This window comes from Geospiza fortis, unplaced genomic scaffold (assembly GCF_000277835.1).
Source record: "Geospiza fortis unplaced genomic scaffold, GeoFor_1.0 scaffold34, whole genome shotgun sequence".
Lineage (NCBI taxonomy): Eukaryota > Metazoa > Chordata > Aves > Passeriformes > Thraupidae > Geospiza > Geospiza fortis.
The window spans coordinates 131394-143413 of NW_005054474.1; positions in this window are offsets into that span (position 1 = coordinate 131394).

Genomic DNA, 12020 nt, shown 5'->3' on the forward strand with positions numbered 1-12020 from the left:
TTCCCTGATTTATACCCTGGACCTACTTTATCTTTGTCTTTGATTCCTGGACCTCTTCAATGTTAGATCCTGATAAGCTGTCGTTGGACTCCAATAAACCCTCATTGCAACTCCATGCCTGGAACCTCCTGTGCCTTCCCAGCCAAGCTGCTCTGTCTGTGTGTGGGTGTCTGTCTGTCTGTCTGTCTATGCCTGTGTGTGCTGCTGCTCTCCTGGCTCCTGCCCATTGGCACAAGATGCTGTCGGGGAAGGTTGTGTCCACCACCACTGTGGACCACAAGACCCAACACTCAGTGCTGAGCACAGCTTTAGGAAGCTTTCCCCAGGTCAGGAATGCAGATGTGAATGCAAAGACAGGATTGCTGAAGTTCACAGAATTCCCAGAATGACCAGGTTGGGAGACCTTCAGGATCATGGAGTCCAACCCAGCCCCAACAGCTCAACTCAACCCTGGCACCCAGTGCCACATCCAGGCTTTGTTAAACACACCCAGGTGGCTCCACCACCTCCCTGGGCAGCCATTCCAGAACTTTATCACTCTTTCTGTAAAAAACTTTTTTCTAATATGCAACCTGTATTTCTCTTGGCACAACTTGAAGAATGTGTGCTCTGGTTCTGTCACTTCCTGGAGAAAGAGCCCAGCCCCAGCTGAGCACAGGCACCTTTCAGGAGCTGCAGAGAGTGATGGGGGCAGCCCTGAGTCTCCTTTTCTCCAGGCTGAGCACCCCCAGCTCCCTCAGGGGTTCCTCACAAGGCTTGAGAAGCTGCATTTGGCAGAAGCGCAGGAGACAGATGGATCCCTCCTCAATGCTTCCCAGCAACAATGTGGCTGTGGGGACAGCCCTGAAATGCCATCCCGTCACTTCTGATATTCCATTCTTTCTTTTCCCTCACTTTTCAGCAAGTTACAGACCCAGCTCTTGTGGTCTAACACTTGCCCTGATCTCCTTTGCTTGTACTCAAGGTCTCCTGAAGTTCCAGATGCTCACCCAGACAAATACTGAACCATCCCAGAACTGCCCCATTCCAAGCTAAAATGTTTTATTGATCATGGCTCCTCGTCATTTTTAGATTTCCTGGCATGTAGTTAAGGGAACTCTATAGGAGATGGAGCAGCTTCAACAAGGGACCCACAAGGTGATCAAAGCTGTCAGGTACCATCCTCATAACACCATGCAGGATGATAATAGTATCCAAAATCATGATTCTACAGCAATTTTGGAAGTATATTTCCCATTTCCAAGGTAAATTAGGCAGATGTGCTTTCTCCTTATCAGCATGGGATTAAATGCCCCAAGCAATCCATAGACCTTGTATAGATCATTACCTAGAATTTAAGTTATATAAAATATGTCTCTGTGCATTTTAATCCAGTTTTAGACACACGTTAGGTTATATTTGCCTTCCCTTGAAGATAAACTCTGCCGTGTTTGCAGTCTATTCAGTCACTAATTAGTTAAGAAAACTAATTGACTTTACTGCTCTATCACTCTCCAAAGCCAGACGAACATGACAACTCTTGGGGAAAACTGGTTTTTCTTTTGATCTTTATTTAGAGTGATTCCAGTTTAATTTTTGGATTAATGTGTAGGAATCCTCCTTTTGTAGCACTCAGGCTATTTTTTTTCCCTCTGAGTTCATCTCTAACAGGTGCCTGCCTTGATGAGGTGAGGCTTTGAAAAGGGCAGATTTGTGAGCAGCTGCCTCACATGTCCATGGTCTGTTTTGTGGCTGAGTGAAACACAAAAACCTGACCTTGAAGCAGGATTGCTTCTGGATTTAATGGAGCAAAGCCTGTAAAAGGAGGTGGCACCTTTCATTAGAGTGGCAGACACGAGGGGAAAAAGCAAAGCACAATCTTTTCTTCATGTCTGAGAAAGCAGAAGCCACAATGTTCCACCTGATCTGAGCTTGGGGAACTGCTCCATGTTTAATTTTTGTGCTGATCAGGCAGAACATAAGTAAAAAGGAGACCTTGGGAAAAGGAAAAAATCATTATTTGATGTGTAAATATTTCTTTATTCACTTGCTGATTAATTAAATGTCTGGAATTTAATTTTTCCCTTAAAAAGCTTTATTTTTGTTACCTATTTGGGATAGATTATGTCATTAATCTATTTAAATCAGCCCAACTTTGGTCTTCAGGCTGGCCCACCAGGGCTGGTTTGTACCAGGCCTAATAATTCCTTAATATCACAGAATGGAAGAATTTAATTCTGTGATAAAAGTATTTAAATTCCTGGGATTGGAAAGTCCTTTGGACAAGGAAATAATGAATCCTAGAAACAAGGGAAGGGAAGGCAAGGCAAGGCAAGGAAAGGCAAGGAAAGGGGAAAGAAAGGAAAAGGGAAAGAAAGGAAAAGGAAAAAGGAAAGTCCTTTTGTGTGTTTTTGTGGGTTTTTTTTTTTCTGTTTGTGTGTGGATGGGGATCTTTGTCTGTCTTTGGGACCCTTCACCAAACCCTTTAACCTAATAATCTTGGCTAATATTTGGAGGCTCTTTGATCTCCCTTAAACAGCAGGGAACTTTATTTCCTTGGGAGCAGTTTTTCTCTTGGAGCTGTCTGAACATTAAACAGCAAACCCCAACTCTGAGCAGTGAGTTCATTTTATCAGGCTAATTAAAGGAACAATTTAATAAGCTCACACAGGACATGCTCAGAATGCAAGGATGCTGCAGTCTGTGGGGAGAAGAGTCCATCAAAGGAGTTCTTCAGGAGGGAATAGGGCTTGGTTTGTTAAAAATCTGATGGCACATGTCTGCCCTGAGTGCTGACTCTTTCCTTTAAACCTTCCCTCAGAATGCTTTGGATATTTCTCATTTAGCTGCTCAGTGCTGAAGTAGGAAAATATCCTGTGTCAGGAGCCTTTCCTCTCATTAAAAAGTGATTTTTGCTTTAATGCAGGGTGACCACTGATGGCAGAGGGAGCAGAATTCAGGCCCTAATTACAAGAATCCCATGCTGTGACAAGCAGTGGTTTTGCTTGCAAGCAAGCAGGGATGTGTCAGTCCTGGGGGGAGGAGAGGGCTGGCAGAGGATGGGGCTGACACAGAGCTCAAGCTGATGGGCTGAATCCATAAACCAGCACAGCTGATTAAAAACAGACTTTAAGTCTTGATTTGTAATTTTCTTTTAATTTTCTAGAGCTTGCTATGAGATATTTCTGCTCAGCCATTATCATTTTAATGCTTCTTTTTCTTAAGTGAAAGCAATTTTGAAATTTTGTTGGTTTTTTCCTCTGCCTTTGCATCTCCCTCATGTTTTCACAAAGCTGATATTTTTTATGGAGATGTAATACTTTATAACAGAATCACAGAATGGGTTGAGTTGAAGGAACCTTAAAGCTCATCTTGTTCCACCCCATGAGCAGGGATGCATTCCACTATCCCAGGCTGCTCATAATTAGGGATTATTTATCCTTTTTTTTCCCAAACTAATCTTAAATACACTTTGAATTTGAGAAGGAGAATGGGAAAGCAGAATTAATGCACATGTCAGCCCTTACTGACAGAGAAGGGGCTGATCTCCTCCTCAGCCCAAGGCAGTGTATTTGTCCTTCTCAGAGATTTGATGCTTCTTTTCCAGGAGCTGACAATTATTTTATCTCCAGATGTTGACAGACCTCGAGTCCATCATGTGAAGTGGCCACCAAGCAGCTTTTTGCTGCTGTTACAAAACAAGATACGAATTTCTTCAATCCTGCAGAATAAATCTCAATGAAAGACACAAAGCAGCATCAGGTATGTTTTTAGAACACTGAATGTGCCCTACACATTAAAACTGGGCGGGTTAAAACCATTCCCCTTTGTCCTGTGATTATCAGCCCATGTAAAAAGCCAGTCCTTCTGTTTGTAAGCCTTTTTTATTTACTGGAAAGACAAAATGAGACCTCCCTGGATCCTTCTTTTCTCCAGGCTGAGCTGTGGCAGCTTTCTCTGTCTCCACAGCAGAGGCTCTTATTATTCTTGCCCTGACAATAAACAGCCCACACAGTTTCTGTTTTGTACAGTGTTGTTCTCCTAAACATCTGTTGCTTAAAAACCAACATAAGTCAACTGCAGATTTTTCTCTGCCATCCCCACTCGTTAAGAAACATTAGAGCTGCTGCTAATGGCTCTGCCCTTTTGTTTTGCTCTCATTCAGAGAATTCAGGCTCCTGTGCCTTTTCCTGCGCAGCATCCCAGCTGGTGACCCAGATTAGCTGGCTTGCTCCCAGCCTTATCTCATTTCTACCTCCTTGGGATAAAATACCCACTTTGGTTAAGGGCATTGCATCTCTGCTGCACACCGAGCAGGATTCTGCTGGGAGCTGCAGGAACATCCCAGAATTAGCCACAATTTTTTCTCCCCAGATGACATCCTGGGGTGTTGGAACCCTGGTTACTGAGAATTTTAGATTTTCTGCGCTGACCCCCAAGAGAACACTGCACTGAGCTGAGGCCATGGAGAAGCTTCCAAAATGGAATGAGAGAACTGGGATTGTGGGTGTGGAGTTTGGATAGAAGTGTGTGAGATCACAGGGTGGGAAACTCAGAGTTTAAGGGTTTAGAATACAGCAATGGATATAAAGCAAGATGGAGGTTTTAGGGTGGAGGCTGGTTCTTCTTCTCCTTCTTCTTCTTCTTCTCCTTCTCCTTCTTCTCCTTCTTCTTCCTCTTCCTCCTCCTCTTTCTCTTCCTCTTCCTCTACCTCTTCCTCCTCCTTTTTCACCTTCTATTCCATGGGTTTGGGTGGTTTTGTGTAATTGGATAAAAAAGTCCCCATTGCAGCCACGGGTGGTTGGTTATTGGGTTAAAAGGGAAAATAATTGAGGTGTCATTTCTTAATTGGACAGTTGATCCTTCAAAGGCCTTGTAGAGAGAGATGGGGCTCCATTTTTAGTTTGTGAGAGTGAAGTGCTGCAGAACTCAGGGTTTGTGAGAGTGTGACAGAGATAAGAACTGATAAACATCTGAGTCCCAACAAGAAATTCCATCTCACACATTTAATCCTGACCTTGGCAAGAAGTAGTTAAGACTTGACACTGGGAAATTTTCAGAATAATCATTTTCATCCCTGGAAGTGTCCAAGGCTGGGTTGGACAGGGCTTGGAGAAACCTGGGATAGTGGAAGGTGTCCCTGCCCAAGGCAGGGAGTGGAACAAAATTGTCCTTAAGGACCTTCCCAACCCAAACCGTTCTATAATTCTGTGATATTAAGGAATTATTAGGCGTGGTAATTAGTGCCTGTCTCTCAGTGAGGATGAGGGAGACAGCAATGATTTCCATCCCATCACTGCAGTGTGGACTCTGTTTAATTCAGTAGATTCAAACCGAGCTGCCTTCAGCAGACATCCACCACTCCACTGCTGCAGCTCAGCCCCACATCCAGCTTTAGCATTTAGATCTCTCAGCTTGCTCATTTAGACAAAGAAATGGTCTTTGCTCTCATTGAGCTTCTAAATCTGTTATATTCTTTTTTCTTTAATTTATTTTTTTAAAATTAACTTGCTCCATTTCAAGCTTTTCATGAGTAGTTTTTTCCCCTCCAGTTGCATTTACATCTCTAACCCAGGGATCTCCCACTTGCAGCCGTCCTCAAACATTTATATTCTGCCCTAGCCAGAGGTTGTTCTCATTCCCTTCCAGGTTTGAACAAGGGTCAGGGATGATTAGCATGTTGCAGTCCCAAGAATGGATTAATTATTGTATTTTCCCCTTTACCTCCTGAACAATAGTAAAAAGATACTTCTTTACAGGCAGACCTTTGCTACAGTCAGGTTTTTGAGTGTTTGATTAGTTATTCTTTGCCTTTCCACCCCCCAGAGTATCTGCTATAATAAATACTGGATATGAGAGCAAAACCTGCATGAATCTCAGGAAGATCCCTAAGGATACACAGGATGCTGACCTTGGACAGGTAAAATTTAGAGGCACCAGTTGGGAGCTTGGATTTGACTTTGACATCTCTCTTAAAGGACTTTCTTAGCCCTGCTAAGATCACAGCACATTATTTACTTGTTTTTTCCTATATGTTGTGTCCTCTTGGAGAAAAACACTTTTTTTTTTTTTTTCTGAGGGAAAAAAAAAAACCTAACTGCAGGATTTAAAATGTTGATGATGAAAAACTCCTGCAGCTGAATTGTTCCAGCCATAGGGTCACAGGGCACACAGAAGAAAGACTGAGCAATGTTCTATTTTCATCAAATGGTGTTTTACTGACAGCTTCAGAGAAAAAACCCAAGCCTGAAGGAAGATTTTCTGAGGCTGAGAACAACTAATAAATGATACAAAGCTGGCATTAAGGTCCCTGGAAAGATGGGCACATTTCCTGTTAAATTTACATGTTAAATATCCTTCCTTGCACTCTAAATTGGGCCCCACATGGGGGCCTCACGTGGCCTGCAGGTCCTTGTGGCTTGCTTCTAAAACTCTGAATTTTAAAACTCTCCTCTAAATTTTATTTAACTTTTTTCTATATATTTCTGCCATTTCTTATTTATCTGAATAAGTAAATGCTTAAATGGGATAGTGGAAAGGGCAGCAAAGGGTTGGAATGAGGTAGTCTTTAAAATCCCTTCCAACCCAAACCCAGACCTTCAAGACTGACTTTTTTTTAACCTAGTTAGTTGTTTTTTTCCCTTTAGTTTTAACTCTTTAATGTTACAAATCAGAAGCTGCATGTCCTTTCCTATTCTACTTTGTCTTTCTTTTTAATATTGCTGCAGATATTGGCATTCATTCAATTAACCCAAACTCAATTTGATCTTACTTAGATTGATTTTTCTGTTAACTGAATGGAACACTGGGAAAATATTTGTAGAGCTAAAACAGATCTACAGGGACTTGCTGGAATATCCCTACAATCTTCATGTAGTTTATCAGAGCTGTCAGTTCTTCTTATCTAATTCTGACACTTACATGACCTCATTAGTGAAAGATCTGAGCATTTCAGGCTTTTTTTTATTTATCTTGACAGCTTCTTTAAGGGATGGGGACATAATATTATCCCTCTTCTACAGTTGGCTGAAACCCATGAGATCAAGCCAGGATTTATTAATTTCTTTTAAGGAATGTTGAACCTGCTGTGTTTCTCTGACTCAGCTATTTAGGGACCACAGGGCAATTAAGAAGCAGATTCTTAAAGGTAACTGGATTTTTAAAAGATACAACAGTGAAACACGTGGAATTTGCTGGAAATAAGTTTATAATCCTGGGGGTTTTAAAAAAAGAGGTATTTTGGAAATGGGGTTTAATAATTTTAATATTTTTTATCATTTTGACTCAGGTCTTATGAAACTGCATAAGGAAGCACTGCATATTCACTGATTTCCGCAGAATATTGTCTGCAATTACTTTAAAACTTCAACTTCTGCTCCATAAAAATTAAATAAAATTATGGTCCTAACTGATTTCCACAGAATATTGTCTGCAATTACTTTAAAACTTCAACTTCTGCTCCATAAAAATTAAACAAAATTATGAGAACACCTGAAACAGTTATTACAGTTTTTAGGGTTATTAGGCTGCTTCCAACAAATTTTAAAAAAAGGCAACTCTCCTTTCTCTCCTAAACTGTAATTTTGTGAAAAACAGCAGTGAGGTGGCACATGGATGAGGAGGAAGCTTTCATTGCTATTTCTGTTTTGAGAGTGGACATCAGACCCTTCTCTCTGTGCTGTTTCACCCACATGCAGCAATACCTGTCTCACCAAAACACTGATTTTTAACTATTTAAAGCTGTTTATTGCTGCCCCTATCGTGCTCAGCACACTTCTTCTCTAATATCTCACCAAATTAGTGTTTTTTAGCCTGCAGATTCCTCTTTCTTGCTGTGTGTTTGCAGCGGCTGCACAGTGAAGTGCAAATTAAATTTAAATGCCTCCTGCAAGTTGTCGGCATTTTGGGGTTAATGGTGGAGGTTTAATCGGCTCTTTTATTCCCAAAAAGAAACTTTTCTACACATCACTCTTTTTGTTACTCTGTTACAAAAGTGGCTTAGGGGGAACCTTATAATTTTGAGAAAATTGAGCCTCTGCAGCTGCTGGAGCTGACAGTGTCTGACAAATCCTTTTCCTCTGGGGTTGTGTCAATTATGTTGTTACAGAACATGCTGAGCCTGGATCCATCCCAGGGTTTTTTGCCTTTTTTTTTTTTTCTGACATGTTTCTAGGAGTTGTCATTTGCAATGATGGATGGAACGGTTGCATTCAGGCAGCACTTTGTATAGAAAGTTGTGCTTTTTGGAGAAAGATCAGTGTTTAATTGCAGGTTGGAACCGTTGTAGCTTTTTCTATTAAGTGATAATGGGATAAAGAGGCCTGTAAAAATCTCTAACTCTTGGAGTTGCTGCATTGAATAAAGTTTCAGAAAGCTACAGTGCTTTTATATACTCTGAACAGACTTCATTCTTCTGGTTTTGCCTCTCTTTTATTTATTTTGATGCCTTGTGCAGGCTGCCCTAGAACAGAGACTGGACAGAGCTAAAGAATAAAGCAGGGATTTATTAAAAGGACTCCATGGATCCACCTTGGTCAGCTCAAGAGCCCAGCCAGGGCTGCACCCAAGATGAACCAAAATGGCCCCAAAATGCACGAGCGCTCCCGGCGTCTCTCCCTGGGATCAGTTCTGCTCCATTTGCATCTTGCAGTTCATTGTCCCATTCCAGCTTTAGCCCCTGCAGTCCCACCCTGCTTGTTTTTCTCTCTCCAGCCCACGGGGTTTGTGCTCTTGGGCTGAGATTTGGATCATTTGTCCTTGGTGCCCAGCTGGAGCAGGAATTGTTTTGTCTCCCTGCTCTGTGCACAGAGCTCACCATGCCCTGATGTGAAGCTCAGACCCACACACTAAAGCAGCACAGAATCTGAAAATATAAAATCTAAAACCTGAGGCATCAATTTTATTTTCCTAATGCTTTCTTTTTCTATTAGAGTTTGTGTTTTGCCAATTGGATTTCTGTAGCTGATAATATTCTGATTAACTGTGTTCTGTGTAACATTCTGGGTATTTTGTGTAAATTCCCAGGGCTTGATCCCATCAATGCTTTTAATTTCATTGGGCTTCCTGTGGTTTTTGTGGGCAGTTGGAGGCTGGGATCAAAAATATCCATCAGCTCCTAAATCAAATGTCAGCCTAGCAAACTCTTCAGCACCAGGGCAGATTTCATTACCCATGCAGCTGAATTATTACATTTTTAACATGGTTTTGGCCACACATTTGAATCAATTCCTGGATTTGTTCACATCAATTAGCACAAGCCATCAGTGATTTTCAAGAAGCAGTTTGGATGATTTCCTGATGGGTGGGAATGGATTTGTCCCATTTTAGGTACAGTACAGATGGAGCCACAGAGTCTGAGACGCAGCAGCTCAGCACAGACTCCAGGCACCTCCAGAGAGAGGAGAGATTTTAGGACTGATGCTTTCAGACTGTCACAGGTGTCTCCACCAAGGCTCATGTTGACTTCACAGTCCATGGGGAGAAAAGGGCTTTTCCTCCCTTTGCTGACTTATTTTGAACTTCTACAGTAGGATGAGTGAAAAAAAAAAACATGTGAGAAGTTCTAGAGCTCAGGAAAGAGTTGGAAGGGACCCATCAGAGGTGCTGCAGTGGAGTCTCACACTTCCCACCGAGGGTCTGGAGTTGTTTGTGTGACACAAATTACAGCCAAAAAAAGTTTGTTTCTCAACACCATTTGGGAAGTTAAGGAGAACTTTGGGAATTGTGACTGTTGCTTGGTGCTGCCTTCTGCTTGCAATTGAAACTGGTGTGTTTTAGAAAGGTATTTCCTCAAAAGCTGCTCCATTCAAAACATCCAACAGCTTGGATTGGGAAGAAGTAAGGACACCCACCTTTGTTAAAGGGATTTCTGAGTCTCTGCTTTATGTTTGGAAACAGTCTAAGGTATTTTATTCCTTCTGCAGCTCTAATTGTTATAAAACATACACAACACTGGACCCCAGGCCACCAGAGTGAAGATAATTCTTCAACAAAGCCTCAGGAAACAAACAAAAATTCTTGCAAAGTGTGCTGTTGTTGGATACAATCTTGCACTGCAGCTATTTGTCATCTCTGCATGCAATTGCATTTTTCCTGTGACCTTTTCTATTCACTGAGAACTAAAATTTCCTTAGTTTGCTCCCTTTGAAAATTCCTGTTAAGTGCAGAAATATTAAATCCAAAATCAAATTTCTTGGCACCTTTTCTCACCACTACTGTGGGAGCTCTGAAGCTCCTCATGGTGTTTCTAGATGGACTTTTTCTTGTCTCTATCAGGTCTCTACTTTTGGGTTTTTCACTTGTTTTGTGATTTCATGATGGCATTTAAACCTTCCCAAAACATTAAAGGTGTTAAAAAAGAACACTTCCCCTTTCATTTTGGTTTGGAAATGTTACAGTGGTTCCTGAAGTAAAAAAAAACAAAAAAAACCAAAAAAACCACAAACAGTGATTTTCAAATACAGAATTTTTCCTCCTTGGTCCAAGGAACAAAAACACAAAAATTAAGTGCTCCTACTCACAGTTAATATTTGGCATGCTAAAGCATGACAAATTGGTGAGAAAACTGAATATCACATTCATCTAAAATCCTGTCAATCAAACAAAAAGCCAGATGTTTCTAAAAAGCAACATTTTATGGTCCTGTTTCTGTGGATAAAGGAACTTCTACCTTAAAAGTAACTGTCCAGGACTCTTGAGAAATTTCATATGAATTTTTCTTGGCTCACAGCAATTTTTCCTGTGACATTTGCAGTATTACCAACCTTGGTGAACCTGACTTCAGTGTTTTCCTTCTGGTTTTAAACCTTCTTCATCAGGAAAGGCTTTAAACACAAAGAGCTCTTCAGTTCCTCTGTTACCTCACCAAGGACACAACAAATTATCTGCACCACAAATTCTCCCAGGAATTTTTATAAAGGTCTCCATCCTGCTGTGGATTGGGATACAAAGCTGGGAAAGTTTAATTAGGGCAGAAGATGTGCACTTAACCATATAAACCACACTCTTCTGATCTCAGGGGACGCCCATAAGGGGAGGATATTCAGGCTGGATTATCCACTAAATCCCATAATCAGTGCTGCACATCCTCTCTCCTGGTGCTCTTGCACAGGCATCTGTTGGACTTCTGGAACACAAGGCATTGCAAAGAAAGAATTAGAAGAAACAAATTTAAAATTATATTTTTTTCCCCTCCACGGAGTAGGTAAACAGATATGGCTTGTCCAAAAATTTCCACAATCTCGAATCCAACAGAAAACTGGAACCCTCCAGGGAAATAATTTCATTTTACCAATTCATCTGGCCATATTGGTAGATAAGAAATGCAGGATTCAGTCACTGATATGAGCCAGGAAACTGCACATGGCTTGAATGGGCCAAAAAGGGCCATTTCAAGTAAAACTGGATAATTTATAGCCCACCTCTCTGGTGGAGGGAGTTTATAAATCTGCACTGGGAATTGGCTCATGGCAACCCCGTTTGCCTCCTAGGATCCATCCATGCAAGATAATTCCAGTTGTGGGTGAGGAAAAATCTGGTTTTCTCCAAGTTTACTCCACGAAGAGTTAGAATCAAGGTTCTCCCTTCTTCTTGAGAAATTTGTCCTCGGTAAATCCCAGTAAATGTTCATTAACTCCTTAATTCGTGCTGGCAACCTTACTCTTCATGTTCTGGGCATATTAGGATGTTGGAGATTTGAACGTGGTCTGTAAATGTCCATCATTTATAGATCTAGTGAGGGAAGCTCTTTGATGAAGTAAATTGGATTGAAATGTTGAGATTCCTCTCATTTGACTTCAGGGATGTGCAGTTGGTAGCTCAGCTGTTCCCTCTGGGAAACCCATGGAAAGAAAGGGACACTTCCAGGGCGGTTCGTCGTGGCCCTTTGGATGTTCTGGTCACATGAATTGTGCCAGAGACTTCACTGATGGGGCTGATTCAATCTCATGAAGGGAGTACAAAGTCAAAAATTCAATTTATCTGCATTTACTCAAATGATTTTAATTCTTCAAATCCATGAAAAAATGAAGGAAAAAGATGAT